The following is a 14,440-nucleotide window of genomic DNA, read 5'->3' on the forward strand; positions in this document are numbered from 1 at the left end:
CTGTGAAATCTGATCTCTGGAACTCTCAGTGAAGACATCTACTTGATACTTGCAATGTAAATTAGCCTGTATTCTAGTATCTTTGGATGTTCACTTTATCTTTGATCAGTATGTTCTCCATTTGCTGCCCTGATACACCCAAGGGAGCCCTACAAACTGACATCAGGAACCTGGACTGCTGAGTTTTCTTTCCCAGGGAAAATGGAAAAAGGATGTGCCCGGGGGCCCCTGGACCTGGGTAGGGACCTCATTGCAAAGAATCCTTATATCGAAGGATGGACCCCACACCGAAGTTGTCCCCACCTCAAACTTGTGCTGCCATGATAGACCCAAGGGAGCCCTACAAACTGACATCAGGAACCTGGACTGCTGAGTTTTCTTTCCCAGCGAAAATGGAAAAAGGATGTGCCCAGGGGCTCCTGGCCCTGACTGCAAAAAATCCTTATATCGAAGGATGGACCCCACACCAAAGTTGTCCCCACCTCAAACTTGTGCTGCCCTGATAGACCCAAGGGAGCCCTACAAACTGACATCAGGAACCTGGACTGCTGAGTTTTCTTTCCCAGGGAAAATGGAAAAAGGATGTGCCCAGGGGCCCCGGCCCTGGGCAGGGACCTCACTGCAAAAAATCCTTATATCGAAGGATGGACCCCACACCGAAGTTGTCCCCACCTCAAACTTGTGCTGCCCTGATACACCCAAGGGAGCCCTACAAACTGACATCAGGAACCTGGACTGCTGAGTTTTCTTTCCCAGGGAAAATGGAAAAAGGATGTGCCCAGGGGCCACTGGCCCTGACTGCAAAAAATACTTATATCGAAGGATGGACCCCACACCGAAGTTGTCCCCACCTCAAACTTGTGCTGCCCTGATACACCCAAGGGAGCCCTACAAACTGACATCAGGAACCTGGACTGCTGAGTTTTCTTTCCCAGGGAAAATGGAAAAAGGATGTGCCCAGGGTCCCCTGGCCCTGACAGCAAAAAATCCTTATATCGAAGGATGGAGCCCACACCGAAGTTGTCCCCACCTCAAACTTGTGCTGCCCTGATAGACCCAAGGGAGCCCTACAAACTGACATCAGGAACCTGGACTGCTGAGTTTTCTTTCCCAGGGAAAATGGAAAAAGGATGTGCCCAGGGGCCCTGGCCCTGGGCAGGGACCTCACTGCAAAAAATCCTTATATCGAAGGATGGACCCCACACCGAAGTTGTCCCCACCTCAAACTTGTGCTGCCCTGATAGACCCAAGGGAGCCCTACAAACTGACATCAGGAACCTGGACTGCTGAGTTTTCTTTCCCAGGGAAAATGGAAAAAGGATGTGCCCAGGGGCCCCTGGCCCTGACTGCAAAAAATCCTTATATCGAAGGATGGAGCCCACACAGAAGTTGTCCCCACCTCAAACTTGTGCTGCCCTGATAGACCCAAGGGAGCCCTACAAACTGACATCAGGAACCTGGACTGCTGAGTTTTCTTTCCCAGGGAAAATGGAAAAAGGATGTGCCGGGGGCCCCCTGGCCCTGACTGCAAAAAATCCTTATATCGAAGGATGGACCCCACACCGAAGTTGTCCCCACCTCAAACTTGTGCTGCCCTGATAGACCCAAGGCAGCCCTACAAACTGACATCAGGAACCTGGACTGCTGAGTTTTCTTTCCCAGGGAAAATGGAAAAAGGATGTGCCCAGGGGCCCCTGGCCCTGACTGCAAAAAATCCTTATATCGAAGGATGGACCCCACACCGAAGTTCTCCCCACCTCAAACTTGTGCTGCCCTGATACACCCAAGAGAACCCTACAAACTGACATCAGGAACCTGGACTGCTGTGTTTTCTTTCCCAGGGAAAATGGAAAAAGGATGTGCCCTGGGGCCCCTGGCCCTGACTGCAAAAAATCCTTATATCGAAGGATGGAGCCCACACCGAAGTTGTCCCCACCTCAAACTTGTGCTGCCCTGATAGACCCAAGGGAGCCCTACAAACTGACATCAGGAACCTGGACTGCTGAGTTTTCTTTCCCAGGGAAAATGGAAAAAGGATGTGCCCAGGGGCCCCGGCCCTGGGCAGGGACCTCACTGCAAAAAATCCTTATATCGAAGGATGGAGCCCACACCGAAGTTGTCCCCACCTCAAACTTGTGCTGCCCTGATAGACCCAAGGGAGCCCTACAAACTGACATCAGGAACCTGGACTGCTGAGTTTTCTTTCCCAGGGAAAATGGAAAAAGGATGTGCCCAGGGGCCCTGGCCCTGGGCAGGGACCTCACTGCAAAAAATCCTTATATCGAAGGATGGACCCCACACCGAAGTTGTCCCCACCTCAAACTTGTGCTGCCCTGATAGACCCAAGGGAGCCCTACAAACTGACATCAGGAACCTGGACTGCTGAGTTTTCTTTCCCAGGGAAAATGGAAAAAGGATGTGCCCAGGGGCCCCTGGCCCTGACTGCAAAAAATCCTTATATCGAAGGATGGAGCCCACACAGAAGTTGTCCCCACCTCAAACTTGTGCTGCCCTGATAGACCCAAGGGAGCCCTACAAACTGACATCAGGAACCTGGACTGCTGAGTTTTCTTTCCCAGGGAAAATGGAAAAAGGATGTGCCGGGGGCCCCCTGGCCCTGACTGCAAAAAATCCTTATATCGAAGGATGGACCCCACACCGAAGTTGTCCCCACCTCAAACTTGTGCTGCCCTGATAGACCCAAGGCAGCCCTACAAACTGACATCAGGAACCTGGACTGCTGAGTTTTCTTTCCCAGGGAAAATGGAAAAAGGATGTGCCCAGGGGCCCCTGGCCCTGACTGCAAAAAATCCTTATATCGAAGGATGGACCCCACACCGAAGTTCTCCCCACCTCAAACTTGTGCTGCCCTGATACACCCAAGAGAACCCTACAAACTGACATCAGGAACCTGGACTGCTGTGTTTTCTTTCCCAGGGAAAATGGAAAAAGGATGTGCCCTGGGGCCCCTGGCCCTGACTGCAAAAAATCCTTATATCGAAGGATGGAGCCCACACCGAAGTTGTCCCCACCTCAAACTTGTGCTGCCCTGATAGACCCAAGGGAGCCCTACAAACTGACATCAGGAACCTGGACTGCTGAGTTTTCTTTCCCAGGGAAAATGGAAAAAGGATGTGCCCAGGGGCCCCGGCCCTGGGCAGGGACCTCACTGCAAAAAATCCTTATATCGAAGGATGGAGCCCACACCGAAGTTGTCCCCACCTCAAACTTGTGCTGCCCTGATAGACCCAAGGGAGCCATACAAACTGACATCAGGAACCTGGACTGCTGAGTTTTCTTTCCCAGGGAAAATGGCCAAATGATGTGCCCAGGGGCCCCTGGACCTGGGTAGGGACCTCATTGCAAAGAATCCTTATATCGAAGGATGGACCCCACACCGAAGTTGTCCCCACCTCAAACTTGTGCTGCCCTGATACACCCAAGGGAGCCCTACAAACTGACATCAGGAACCTGGACTGCTGAGTTTTCTTTCCCAGGGAAAATGGCCAAAGGTTGTGCCCGGGAGCCCTTGGCCCTGACTGAAAAAAATCCTTATATCGAAGGATGGACCCCGCACCGAAGTTGTCCCCACCTCAAACTTGTGCTGCCCTGATAGACCCAAGGGAGCCCTACAAACTGACATCAGGAACCTGGACTGCTGAGTTTTCTTTCCCAGGGAAAATGGAAAAAGGATGTGCCCAGGGTCCCCTAGCCCTGGACAGGGCCCTCACTAAAAAAAATCCTTATATCGAAGGATGGAGCCCACACCGAAGTTGTCCCCACCTCAAACTTGTGCTGCCCTGATAGACCCAAGGGAGCCCTACAAACTGACATCAGGAACCTGGACTGCTGAGTTTTCTTTCCCAGGGAAAATGGAAAAAGGATGTGCCCGGGGGCCCCTGGACCTGGGTAGGGACCTCATTGCAAAGAATCCTTATATCGAAGGATGGACCCCACACCGAAGTTGTCCCCACCTCAAACTTGTGCTGCCATGATAGACCCAAGGGAGCCCTACAAACTGACATCAGGAACCTGGACTGCTGAGTTTTCTTTCCCAGGGAAAATGGCCAAAGGTTGTGCCCGGGAGCCCTTGGCCATGACTGAAAAAAATCCTTATATCGAAGGATGGACCCCACACCGAAGTTGTCCCCACCTCAAACTTGTGCTGCCCTGATAGACCCAAGGGAGCCCTACAAACTGACATCAGGAACCTGGACTGCTGAGTTTTCTTTCCCAGGGAAAATGGAAAAAGGATGTGCCCAGGGGCCCCTGGCCATGACTGCAAAAAATCCTTATATCGAAGGATGGAGCCCACACGGAAGTTGTCCCCACCTCAAACTTGTGCTGCCCTGATACACCCAAGAGAACCCTACAAACTGATATCAGGAACCTGGACTGCTGAGTTTTCTTTCCCAGGGAAAATGGAAAAAGGATGTGCCCTGGGGCCCCTGGCCCTGACTGCAAAAAATACTTATATCGAAGGATGGACCCCACACCGAAGTTGTCCCCACCTCAAACTTGTGCTGCCCTGATAGACCCAAGGGAGCCCTACAAACTGACATCAGGAACCTGGACTGCTAAGTTTTCTTTCCCAGGGAAAATGGAAAAAGGATGTGCCCAGGGGCCCCTGGCCCTGACTGCAAAAAATCCTTATATCGAAGGATGGAGCCCACACCGAAGTTGTCCCCACCTCAAACTTGTGCTGCCCTGATACACCCAAGGGAGCCCTACAAACTGACATCAGGAACCTGGACTGCTGAGTTTTCTTTCCCAGGGAAAATGGAAAAAGGATGTGCCCAGGGGCTCCTGGCCCTGACTGCAAAAAATCCTTATATCGAAGGATGGACCCCACACCGAAGTTGTCCCCACCTCAAACTTGTGCTGCCCTGATAAACCCAAGGCAGCCCTACAAACTGACATCAGGAACCTGGACTGCTGAGTTTTCTTTCCCAGGGAAAATGGAAAAAGGATGTGCCCAGGGGCCCCTGGCCCTGACAGCAAAATATCCTTATATTGAATGATGGAACCCACACCGAAGCTGTGCCCACCTCAAACTTGTACTGCCCTGATAGACCCAAGGCAGCCCTACAAACTGACATCAGGAACCTGGACTGCTGAGTTTTCTTTCCCAGGGAAAATGGAAAAAGGATGTGCCCAGGGTCCCCTAGCCCTGGACAGGGCCCTCACTAAAAAAAATCCTAATATCGAAGGATGGACCCCACACCGAAGTTGTCCCCACCTCAAACTTGTGCTGCCCTGATACACCCAAGGGAGCCCTACAAACTGACATCAGGAACCTGGACTGCTGAGTTTTCTTTCCCAGGGAAAATGGCCAAAGGTTGTGCCCGGGAGCCCTTGGCCCTGACTGAAAAAAATCCTTATATCGAAGGATGGACCCCGCACCGAAGTTGTCCCCACCTCAAACTTGTGCTGCCCTGATAGACCCAAGGGAGCCCTACAAACTGACATCAGGAACCTGGACTGCTGAGTTTTCTTTCCCAGGGAAAATGGAAAAAGGATGTGCCCACGGGCCCCGGCCCTGGGCAGGGACCTCACTGCAAAAAATCCTTATATCGAAGGATGGAGCCCACACCGAAGTTGTCCCCACCTCAAACTTGTGCTGCCCTGATAGACCCAAGGGAGCCCTACAAACTGACATCAGGAACCTGGACTGCTGAGTTTTCTTTCCCAGGGAAAATGGAAAAAGGATGTGCCCAGGGGCCCCTGGCCCTGACTGCAAAAATCCTTATATCGAAGGATGGACCCCACACCGAAGTTGTCCCCACCTCAAACTTGTGCTGCCCTGATACACCCAAGGGAGCCCTACAAACTGACATCAGGAACCTGGACTGCTGAGTTTTCTTTCCCAGGGAAAATGGAAAAAGGATGTGCCCAAGGGCCCCTGGCCCTGACTGCAAAAAATCCTTATATCGAAGGATGCACCCCACACCGAAGTTGTCCCCACCTCAAACTTGTGCTGCCCTGATAGACCCAAGGGAGCCCTACAAACTGACATCAGGAACCTGGACTGCTGAGTTTTCTTTCCCAGGGAAAATGGAAAAAGGATGTGCCCAGGGGCCCCTGGCCCTGACTGCAAAATATCCTTATATTGAAGGTTGGAACCCACACCGAAGCTGTGCCCACCTCAAACTTGTACTGCCCTGATAGACCCAAGGCAGCCCTACAAACTGACATCAGGAACCTGGACTGCTGAGTTTTCTTTCCCAGGGAAAATGGAAAAAGGATGTGCCCAGGGGCCCCTGGCCCTGACTGCAAAAAATCCTTATATCGAAGGATGCACCCCACACCGAAGTTGTCCCCACCTCAAACTTGTGCTGCCCTGATAGACCCAAGGGAGCCCTACAAACTGACATCAGGAACCTGGACTGCTGAGTTTTCTTTCCCAGGGAAAATGGAAAAAGGATGTGCCCAGGGGCCCCTGGCCATGACTGCAAAAAATCCTTATATCGAAGGATGGACCCCACACCGAAGTTCTCCCCACCTCAAACTTGTGCTGCCCTGATACACCCAAGAGAACCCTACAAACTGATATCAGGAACCTGGACTGCTGAGTTTTCTTTCCCAGGGAAAATGGAAAAAGGATGTGCCCTGGGGCCCCTGGCCCTGACTGCAAAAAATCCTTATATCGAAGGATGGAGCCCACACCGAAGTTGTCCCCACCTCAAACTTGTGCTGCCCTGATAGACCCAAGGGAGCCCTACAAACTGACATCAGGAACCTGGACTGCTGAGTTTTCTTTCCCAGGGAAAATGGAAAAAGGATGTGCCCACGGGCCCCGGCCCTGGGCAGGGACCTCACTGCAAAAAATCCTTATATCGAAGGATGGAGCCCACACCGAAGTTGTCCCCACCTCAAACTTGTGCTGCCCTGATAGACCCAAGGGAGCCCTACAAACTGACATCAGGAACCTGGACTGCTGAGTTTTCTTTCCCAGGGAAAATGGAAAAAGGATGTGCCCAGGGGCCCCTGGCCCTGACTGCAAAAATCCTTATATCGAAGGATGGACCCCACACCGAAGTTGTCCCCACCTCAAACTTGTGCTGCCCTGATAGACCCAAGGGAGCCCTACAAACTGACATCAGGAACCTGGACTGCTGAGTTTTCTTTCCCAGGGAAAATGGAAAAAGGATGTGCCCAAGGGCCCCTGGCCCTGACTGCAAAAAATCCTTATATCGAAGGATGCACCCCACACCGAAGTTGTCCCCACCTCAAACTTGTGCTGCCCTGATAGACCCAAGGGAGCCCTACAAACTGACATCAGGAACCTGGACTGCTGAGTTTTCTTTCCCAGGGAAAATGGAAAAAGGATGTGCCCAGGGGCCCCTGGCCCTGACTGCAAAATATCCTTATATTGAAGGATGGAACCCACACCGAAGCTGTGCCCACCTCAAACTTGTACTGCCCTGATAGACCCAAGGCAGCCCTACAAACTGACATCAGGAACCTGGACTGCTGAGTTTTCTTTCCCAGGGAAAATGGAAAAAGGATGTGCCCAAGGGCCCCTGGCCCTGACTGCAAAAAATCCTTATATCGAAGGATGGACCCCACACCGAAGTTGTCCCCACCTCAAACTTGTGCTGCCCTGATACACCCAAGAGAACCCTACAAACTGACATCAGGAACCTGGACTGCTGAGTTTTCTTTCCCAGGGAAAAAGGAAAAAGGATGTTCCCGGGGGCCCCTGGCCCTGACTGCAAAGTATCCTTATATCGAAGGATGGAGCCCACACCGAAGTTGTCCCCACCTCAAACTTGTGCTGCCCTGATAGACCCAAGGGAGCCCTACAAACTGACATCAGGAACCTGGACTGCTGAGCTTTCTTTCCCAGGGAAAATGGCCAAAGGTTGTGCCCGGGGGCCCCTGGCCCTGACTGAAAAAAATCCTTATATCGAAGGATGGACCCCGCACCGAAGTTGTCCCCACCTCAAACTTGTGCTGCCCTGATAGACCCAAGGGAGCCCTACAAACTGACATCAGGAACCTGGACTGCTGAGTTTTCTTTCCCAGGGAAAATGGCCAAATGATGTGCCCAGGGGCCCCTGGACCTGGGTAGGGACCTCGTTGCAAAGAATCCTTATATCGAAGGATGGACCCCACACCGAAGTTGTCCCCACCTCAAACTTGTGCTGCCCTGATAGACCCAAGGGAGCCCTACAAACTGACATCAGGAACCTGGACTGCTGAGTTTTCTTTCCCAGGGAAAATGGAAAAAGGATGTGCCCAGGGTCCCCTGGCCCTGACTGCAAAAAATCCTTATATCGAAGGATGGACCCCACACCGAAGTTGTCCCCACCTCAAACTTGTGCTGCCCTGATAAACCCAAGGCAGCCCTACAAACTGACATCAGGAACCTGGACTGCTGAGTTTTCTTTCCCAGGGAAAATGGCCAAAGGATGTGCCCAGGGGCCCCTGGCCCTGACTGCAAAATATCCTTATATTGAAGGATGGAACCCACACCGAATCTGTGCCCACCTCAAACTTGTACTGCCCGGATAGACCCAAGGGAGCCCTACAAACTGACATCAGGAACCTGGACTGCTGAGTTTTCTTTCCCAGGGAAAATGGAAAAAGGATGTGCCCAGGGGCCCCTGGCCCTGACTGCAAAAAATCCTTATATCGAAGGATGGACCCCACACCGAAGTTGTCCCCACCTCAAACTTGTGCTGCCCTGATAGACCCAAGGGAGCCCTACAAACTGACATCAGGAACCTGGACTGCTGAGTTTTCTTTCCCAGGGAAAATGGAAAAAGGATGTGCCCAGGGTCCCCTAGCCCTGGACAGGGCCCTCACTAAAAAAAATCCTTATATCGAAGGATGGACCCCACACCGAAGTTGTCCCCACCTCAAACTTGTGCTGCCCTGATAGACCCAAGGGAGCCCTACAAACTGACATCAGGAACCTGGACTGCTGAGTTTTCTTTCCCAGGGAAAATGGAAAAAGGATGTGCCCGGGGGCCCCTGGCCCTGACTGCAAAAAATCCTTATATCGAAGGATGGACCCCACACCGAAGTTGTCCCCACCTCAAACTTGTGCTGCCCTGATACACCCAAGGGAGCCCTACAAACTGACATCAGGAACCTGGACTGCTGAGTTTTCTTTCCCAGGGAAAATGGAAAAAGGATGTGCCCGGGGGCCCCTGGCCCTGACTGCAAAGAATCCATATATCGAAGGATGGACCCCACACCGAAGTTGTCCCCACCTCAAACTTGTGCTGCCCTGATAGACCCAAGGGAGCCCTACAAACTGACATCAGGAACCTGGACTGCTGAGTTTTCTTTCCCAGGGAAAATGGCCAAAGGTTGTGCCCGGGGGCCCCAGGCCCTGACTGAAAAAAATCCTTATATCGAAGGATGGACCCCACACCGAAGTTGTCCCCACCTCAAACTTGTGCTGCCCTGATAGACCCAAGGGAGCCCTACAAACTGACATCAGGAACCTGGACTGCTGAGTTTTCTTTCCCAGGGAAAATGGCCAAATGATGTGCCCAGGGGCCCCTGGACCTGGGTAGGGACCTCATTGCAAAGAATCCTTATATCGAAGGATGGACCCCGCACCGAAGTTGTCCCCACGTCAAACTTGTGCTGCCCTGATAGACCCAAGGGAGCCCTACAAACTGACATCAGGAACCTGGACTGCTGAGTTTTCTTTCCCAGGGAAAATGGAAAAAGGATGTGCCCAGGGGCCCCGGCCCTGGGCAGGGACCTCACTGCAAAAAATCCTTATATCGAAGGATGGACCCCACACCGAAGTTGTCCCCACCTCAAACTTGTGCTGCCCTGATAGACCCAAGGCAGCCCTACAAACTGACATCAGGAACCTGGACTGCTGAGTTTTCTTTCCCAGGGAAAATGGAAAAAGGATGTGCCCAGGGGCCCCTGGCCCTGACTGCAAAAAATCCTTATATCGAAGGATGGAGCCCACACCGAAGTTGTCCCCACCTCAAACTTGTGCTGCCCTGATACACCCAAGGGAGCCCTACAAACTGACATCAGGAACCTGGACTGCTGAGTTTTCTTTCCCAGGGAAAATGGAAAAAGGATGTGCCCAGGGGCTCCTGGCCCTGACTGCAAAAAATCCTTATATCGAAGGATGGACCCCACACCGAAGTTGTCCCCACCTCAAACTTGTGCTGCCCTGATAAACCCAAGGCAGCCCTACAAACTGACATCAGGAACCTGGACTGCTGAGTTTTCTTTCCCAGGGAAAATGGAAAAAGGATGTGCCCAGGGTCCCCTAGCCCTGGACAGGGCCCTCACTAAAAAAAATCCTAATATCGAAGGATGGACCCCACACCGAAGTTGTCCCCACCTCAAACTTGTGCTGCCCTGATACACCCAAGGGAGCCCTACAAACTGACATCAGGAACCTGGACTGCTGAGTTTTCTTTCCCAGGGAAAATGGCCAAAGGTTGTGCCCGGGAGCCCTTGGCCCTGACTGAAAAAAATCCTTATATCGAAGGATGGACCCCGCACCGAAGTTGTCCCCACCTCAAACTTGTGCTGCCCTGATAGACCCAAGGGAGCCCTACAAACTGACATCAGGAACCTGGACTGCTGAGTTTTCTTTCCCAGGGAAAATGGAAAAAGGATGTGCCCAGGGGCCCCTGGCCATGACTGCAAAAAATCCTTATATCGAAGGATGGACCCCACACCGAAGTTCTCCCCACCTCAAACTTGTGCTGCCCTGATACACCCAAGAGAACCCTACAAACTGATATCAGGAACCTGGACTGCTGAGTTTTCTTTCCCAGGGAAAATGGAAAAAGGATGTGCCCTGGGGCCCCTGGCCCTGACTGCAAAAAATCCTTATATCGAAGGATGGAGCCCACACCGAAGTTGTCCCCACCTCAAACTTGTGCTGCCCTGATAGACCCAAGGGAGCCCTACAAACTGACATCAGGAACCTGGACTGCTGAGTTTTCTTTCCCAGGGAAAATGGAAAAAGGATGTGCCCAGGGGCCCCTGGCCCTGACTGCAAAAATCCTTATATCGAAGGATGGACCCCACACCGAAGTTGTCCCCACCTCAAACTTGTGCTGCCCTGATAGACCCAAGGGAGCCCTACAAACTGACATCAGGAACCTGGACTGCTGAGTTTTCTTTCCCAGGGAAAATGGAAAAAGGATGTGCCCAAGGGCCCCTGGCCCTGACTGCAAAAAATCCTTATATCGAAGGATGCACCCCACACCGAAGTTGTCCCCACCTCAAACTTGTGCTGCCCTGATAGACCCAAGGGAGCCCTACAAACTGACATCAGGAACCTGGACTGCTGAGTTTTCTTTCCCAGGGAAAATGGAAAAAGGATGTGCCCAGGGGCCCCTGGCCCTGACTGCAAAATATCCTTATATTGAAGGATGGAACCCACACCGAAGCTGTGCCCACCTCAAACTTGTACTGCCCTGATAGACCCAAGGCAGCCCTACAAACTGACATCAGGAACCTGGACTGCTGAGTTTTCTTTCCCAGGGAAAATGGAAAAAGGATGTGCCCAGGGGCCCCTGGCCCTGACTGCAAAAAATCCTTATATCGAAGGATGCACCCCACACCGAAGTTGTCCCCACCTCAAACTTGTGCTGCCCTGATAGACCCAAGGGAGCCCTACAAACTGACATCAGGAACCTGGACTGCTGAGTTTTCTTTCCCAGGGAAAATGGAAAAAGGATGTGCCCAGGGGCCCCTGGCCATGACTGCAAAAAATCCTTATATCGAAGGATGGACCCCACACCGAAGTTCTCCCCACCTCAAACTTGTGCTGCCCTGATACACCCAAGAGAACCCTACAAACTGATATCAGGAACCTGGACTGCTGAGTTTTCTTTCCCAGGGAAAATGGAAAAAGGATGTGCCCTGGGGCCCCTGGCCCTGACTGCAAAAAATCCTTATATCGAAGGATGGAGCCCACACCGAAGTTGTCCCCACCTCAAACTTGTGCTGCCCTGATAGACCCAAGGGAGCCCTACAAACTGACATCAGGAACCTGGACTGCTGAGTTTTCTTTCCCAGGGAAAATGGAAAAAGGATGTGCCCACGGGCCCCGGCCCTGGGCAGGGACCTCACTGCAAAAAATCCTTATATCGAAGGATGGAGCCCACACCGAAGTTGTCCCCACCTCAAACTTGTGCTGCCCTGATAGACCCAAGGGAGCCCTACAAACTGACATCAGGAACCTGGACTGCTGAGTTTTCTTTCCCAGGGAAAATGGAAAAAGGATGTGCCCAGGGGCCCCTGGCCCTGACTGCAAAAATCCTAATATCGAAGGATGGACCCCACACCGAAGTTGTCCCCACCTCAAACTTGTGCTGCCCTGATAGACCCAAGGGAGCCCTACAAACTGACATCAGGAACCTGGACTGCTGAGTTTTCTTTCCCAGGGAAAATGGAAAAAGGATGTGCCCAAGGGCCCCTGGCCCTGACTGCAAAAAATCCTTATATCGAAGGATGCACCCCACACCGAAGTTGTCCCCACCTCAAACTTGTGCTGCCCTGATAGACCCAAGGGAGCCCTACAAACTGACATCAGGAACCTGGACTGCTGAGTTTTCTTTCCCAGGGAAAATGGAAAAAGGATGTGCCCAGGGGCCCCTGGCCCTGACTGCAAAATATCCTTATATTGAAGGATGGAACCCACACCGAAGCTGTGCCCACCTCAAACTTGTACTGCCCTGATAGACCCAAGGCAGCCCTACAAACTGACATCAGGAACCTGGACTGCTGAGTTTTCTTTCCCAGGGAAAATGGAAAAAGGATGTGCCCAGGGGCCCCTGGCCCTGACTGCAAAAAATCCTTATATCGAAGGATGGACCCCACACCGAAGTTGTCCCCACCTCAAACTTGTGCTGCCCTGATAGACCCAAGGGAGCCCTACAAACTGACATCAGGAACCTGGACTGCTGAGTTTTCTTTCCCAGGGAAAATGGCCAAAGGTTGTGCCCGGGGGCCCCTGGCCCTGACTGAAAAAAATCCTTATATCGAAGGATGGACCCCACACCGAAGTTGTCCCCACCTCAAACTTGTGCTGCCCTGATACACCCAAGAGAACCCTACAAACTGACATCAGGAACCTGGACTGCTGAGTTTTCTTTCCCAGGGAAAAAGGAAAAAGGATGTTCCCGGGGGCCCCTGGCCCTGACTGCAAAGTATCCTTATATCGAAGGATGGAGCCCACACCGAAGTTGTCCCCACCTCAAACTTGTGCTGCCCTGATAGACCCAAGGGAGCCCTACAAACTGACATCAGGAACCTGGACTGCTGAGCTTTCTTTCCCAGGGAAAATGGCCAAAGGTTGTGCCCGGGGGCCCCTGGCCCTGACTGAAAAAAATCCTTATATCGAAGGATGGACCCCGCACCGAAGTTGTCCCCACCTCAAACTTGTGCTGCCCTGATAGACCCAAGGGAGCCCTACAAACTGACATCAGGAACCTGGACTGCTGAGTTTTCTTTCCCAGGGAAAATGGCCAAATGATGTGCCCAGGGGCCCCTGGACCTGGGTAGGGACCTCGTTGCAAAGAATCCTTATATCGAAGGATGGACCCCACACCGAAGTTGTCCCCACCTCAAACTTGTGCTGCCCTGATAGACCCAAGGGAGCCCTACAAACTGACATCAGGAACCTGGACTGCTGAGTTTTCTTTCCCAGGGAAAATGGAAAAAGGATGTGCCCAGGGTCCCCTGGCCCTGACTGCAAAAAATCCTTATATCGAAGGATGGACCCCACACCGAAGTTGTCCCCACCTCAAACTTGTGCTGCCCTGATAAACCCAAGGCAGCCCTACAAACTGACATCAGGAACCTGGACTGCTGAGTTTTCTTTCCCAGGGAAAATGGCCAAAGGATGTGCCCAGGGGCCCCTGGCCCTGACTGCAAAATATCCTTATATTGAAGGATGGAACCCACACCGAATCTGTGCCCACCTCAAACTTGTACTGCCCTGATAGACCCAAGGGAGCCCTACAAACTGACATCAGGAACCTGGACTGCTGAGTTTTCTTTCCCAGGGAAAATGGAAAAAGGATGTGCCCAGGGGCCCCTGGCCCTGACTGCAAAAAATCCTTATATCGAAGGATGGACCCCACACCGAAGTTGTCCCCACCTCAAACTTGTGCTGCCCTGATAGACCCAAGGGAGCCCTACAAACTGACATCAGGAACCTGGACTGCTGAGTTTTCTTTCCCAGGGAAAATGGAAAAAGGATGTGCCCAGGGTCCCCTAGCCCTGGACAGGGCCCTCACTAAAAAAAATCCTTATATCGAAGGATGGACCCCACACCGAAGTTGTCCCCACCTCAAACTTGTGCTGCCCTGATAGACCCAAGGGAGCCCTACAAACTGACATCAGGAACCTGGACTGCTGAGTTTTCTTTCCCAGGGAAAATGGAAAAAGGATGTGCCCGGGGGCCCCTGGCCCTGACTGCAAAAAATCC

General features: G+C 52.4%; 1 protein-coding gene across 12 annotated transcripts in view; it reads left to right on the forward strand.

The window, feature by feature from the left end:
* LOC110472503 (uncharacterized) overlaps nt 1-14,440 on the forward strand; it is a 111,214-nt gene that overhangs the window by 63,584 nt on the left and 33,190 nt on the right. For all 12 annotated transcript variants that reach the window (XR_014949790.1, XR_014949788.1, XR_014949789.1 and 9 more), the window contains one exon: nt 1-14,440. This exon is cut by the window's right edge and continues 33,190 nt beyond it. The gene's annotated coding sequence lies outside the window, so the exon portion shown is untranslated.

Source organism: Lonchura striata, chromosome 21, assembly GCF_050655825.1.
Source record: "Lonchura striata isolate lonStrDom1 chromosome 21, ASM5065582v1, whole genome shotgun sequence".
In the NCBI taxonomy this organism is placed as follows: Eukaryota; Metazoa; Chordata; class Aves; order Passeriformes; family Estrildidae; genus Lonchura; species Lonchura striata.